Raw genomic sequence first — 4,150 nt, 5'->3', positions numbered from 1 at the left:
TTAAGCATTCCGCAGTCAAAAAGTTCACTGAATAAAATACGTCATTTTTATTTCTATATCATAAACTTTGAGGCCTTTTCGCTTAAAAAAGGGTACTGTATTAACTCTGACTAATGAATGAATCTATTTTTGTTATCCTACTGTCCCATTTTTCCCCTGTCTTTTTCCGATTTAATATAAATTTGTTGCATTAAACCCACTCTTTTATGAACCACGGAAATAATGATTGGACTGAAAGGAGAGTAACAAAAACTGCATATAACAAAAACTTGACAACTTCATATTTTGGAATTTGTAAAATGTTACACTGACTTCTTAAGCTTACAGCACATTTGTTTTCCACCGTCCATATACCTTCAAATTATCAGGTCGGTCACAATGGGAAATAAAGGTTCTGGATGTGTGGGTGGGGAAGTGGATGGGTAGTGAACAGCACTAACAACAGTAAAAAAAATTACTGAAAACAAGAGAGAATTATTGGGAAAATATACGCTCTCTCTCTCTCTCTCCAACTTCTGTGCTGACTGAGCATCTTAGCACTCATTCTACATAAAACTCATCAGCTCAATTATCAGTGCAATAAAGTGAGGACGACTAGAACTTACATAAACAATAAACAAAAAGTGACAGTTTTTTAGGGAGATATTTCTTAAACTGTTTATCTCTTATTTATGAGGGAGACTAAATGAACATTCAAACACAGGCAGAGGTGAAAGAGGACTTCAATTTCCATTATGAAGGAAAACAATGGATGGGTTATGAAAGTGAAATATGTGGGATTTGTGTCACGGTTTCCTTGAAGAGACATTCCAAACATCAGAGTTAACATAGAAGAATAAACCATTCCCGAGCAAATGGCAGAAAAAATAAAGTTGCATGCAAATGCATGAATAGGAATAAAATTTGATCTGAGATAACAGTTGATACAGAAGTTATTAAAGTGCAAATGAGAGACCAGAACAACGAGAAAAAATGAAAGGGAAACAATAGTACATACATACTTGAAATTGTTTTTCCACATATACTACACATTCCTATGATCAACTTTGTTCTGGACAGGTGCCTGGGGCAAACAACCTTCAAGACAAACTGCTAAGGATAATCAAAACAAGAGGGAAAAAATGAAATCTATTAGGAAATGAAAAAAATATACAAATTGAAATAAAATATTCAGTGATAACTATTAACTATGTCCATGTCCAACTACAATCATTTTTTTCAACAAAAAATGTCAATATGCAGATGAAAACATAAAAATATGTATGCAAAAACAACGAAAAGATACCAATCATAATTTTGTGATAAAATATCCACTAATACAGCAAAACCTCATGGTTTGGAAGAGGCACAATTTATCCAATATTGCTTTCCTGTGACTGACATATATTTCTAATAATTAGGATGTAAAACACTGGGGCCAAAATGCACAAAACCAAATGCTAGGCTCTTTCATACTTAAATTTAGTATAATCAAAGGTTTCCACTACATGCTATCAAATAAAATTTAAAGTCCTCCTAAATATTATACACGTAAAAAAAAATAATTGATCTCTTTCAGCATAATGTTTCCTGAAAAATAAAATGTACTCTTAAAAACTGCATTGTTATGTAATCTACACATAAAACTGTTGAAAAAATAAAAAGTAAAGAGAAGCTAAGTTTTGGCATAAACAAGACTCAAGAATATTATTATGTATATATACATACATATATGTATGTGTGCTGCATAAAATATGAATATACACAAATACAAGCATACACATGCAGAAATACAATATATTGTTTAATATACCCATATATTATATAATATATATATATATATATATATATATATATATATATATCTGCATATGTATATGTATATCTGTGTATGTATATATGTGTGTGTATATATATATATATATATATATATATATATATATACATACATATATGTATGTATATAATATATATCAGCAATAAGTCGCCAAACACCACGTGACAAATATGTGCTTAAATAGCCACAAGGAAATTGAAAAATTAAAGACCAGGTACCAAGCGCTTTCGTGTACTGCGTACAGTGCTTGGTACCTGGTCTTTAATTTTTCACCTTTCATGGCTATTTACGTATATAAAATATATATATATATATATATATATATATATATATATATATATATATATATATATATATATATGTGTATATATATGTGTGTGTGTGTGTGTAATGTCCTGTCAACCTCAAGTATTTAAACCTCATTACAACAAAATTTAATTCTAAATTACAAAGATAACTAATATACTGTGCTTTTAAATTCTTCTTTCTATATGTACTGGTCTTATGAAAAGACTGAATTTATGACATTTTGAATACATACGTACTTCAAATTTCAAATTGCCACAAATATCGGCATAACTTGATTTGGGCTGTATCAGTTTTATTGGAACATTTTCAAAACATGTCATTTTTCAAATAGCAAATCCACAATTAGTTGCTGTAATATTCTTTTATTTTTATTTATACTGTAGCAACATTCTCTACTATTACAAATGTGGGACCAATCAAGACCATACTAACGTAATACATTCTAACTCAATCTAAAAACAGTATCCAGAATTATGTGAAAAATTTCCATGATCCCAGTTTGATTAAAAAAAAAATCTATGTATCATAGAACATCATAAGAACACTTGGTTTTCATACTTCATCAATGTTCTATTAATCACAAAGTTTCCATAATCAATCATGAATACTGTCTCTGTATGTCCAACTCTGATTTATGTTTAAACTCTCTAGAATGTAAGTAGTAAATACTCCGTGGCAGCAACATGGAACACAACCATCGGTTTTAACCAAAGTTTCTTTGGACCTGAAATATTCACATCCTTGAACATGGAGTATGATGAATTTAGATTCTCCTGTTCAACCTCTGGTACTTCCTTGCTTTCATTCTGAGAATCCACATTTACTTGTGAGGCAGAAATGCTATCTGATAAGACAAATTTTGTACTCTGTGCATTAGTGCAACTGACTCTTGGTAAAACCGAGCCTGTTATTTGATGGAGCATATTTTTCAAAGGAAGTTCTGAATGGTCATCACCAATTTGCTTTTGTCTTTTAAACAAATAAAATGATTGCCTTACACGAATATCACTATTCAATTTTCTCATGATTTCTGGTTCTTCTACTTCCCCAATACTATCTGAGTCCCTGTAGTTTGGAGACGAACTGCTACTGAAGGTAAGGTTGTTCATTCTTGTGATGTCTAAAACAATTGTAACTATAAACACATTTCATGTGCTCATAAAAAGATAAGCTTACCAGAAAACTGCAAACTTCTAAGTCAAAACTTTAAGCACGGCATAATTTTCAAACTTCTACATACAATTCACCATCTGAAAAGGATAAGCAGATGTACTCTACTAATAAGCATCTTCAATAATCATATCACTATGGAACTTTAGAAACAAAAATGCATAAAAATATTAACTAAATTTCAAGATGTATACTCCAAAAACCGCCTTTAGAAAGGGTAATTAAACTACTACAGTGAGAGAAAGCATCAATTTTCTGTCCAGTTTAGCCAATTAATCTACATAAAATCATTCGCTTTTGTGGTACAGAAACTGCTATATAAATCGAGGTCATGAGTTGGCCAGCTGAAGAACAATGACAATCAGGAACTTTTTCTAGCTTTTTTGTAGCTGCATATGGCATATGATACTCTGTGACTACATACATTACTGTATTTCATTATGCATTGCAGTACTTTTGTAGTCATTTAGGTTTTCCCAATCCCTTCTCACTTGTGGAAAATGCGGTCCATATTGGTCAATGTGATAAATTGTTCATACAAAGAATTACAATGCACCTCTTCTCCTTTCCTGAGGCTAACAATGTTATGCAAAATCTTTTTTAAAGCCTCAATTACACTTAAATCTTTTTTTAAATAACTGGGAGTATGTCATTCCAAAACTGTTCTGCTGCTACTCTTCAACCATTTTTATGCGATTTCAATAAAACGTCTACAAGCAATATGCCTCGGCCTCTGTGACTGATGAAATACCCCCAGGATTCACGGGAATTTGTGCCACATACCCCCCACGACTAGCTAAAATCCACAAATAGTATAATTACAACCCATCTAAAAACACTAAGAACTGCCTATTT

At 31.4% G+C, this 4,150-nt stretch overlaps 1 pseudogene; it reads left to right on the top strand.

The window, feature by feature from the left end:
- Positions 1-124, top strand: part of LOC135218798 (carbohydrate sulfotransferase 11-like) — a 15,734-nt pseudogene extending 15,610 nt beyond the window's left edge.
- Positions 125-4,150: the final 4,026 nt, after the last annotated feature.

This window comes from Macrobrachium nipponense, chromosome 1 (assembly GCF_015104395.2).
Source record: "Macrobrachium nipponense isolate FS-2020 chromosome 1, ASM1510439v2, whole genome shotgun sequence".
Taxonomy (NCBI): Eukaryota; Metazoa; Arthropoda; class Malacostraca; order Decapoda; family Palaemonidae; genus Macrobrachium; species Macrobrachium nipponense.
This window is presented reverse-complemented; position numbering and strand designations above follow the sequence as displayed.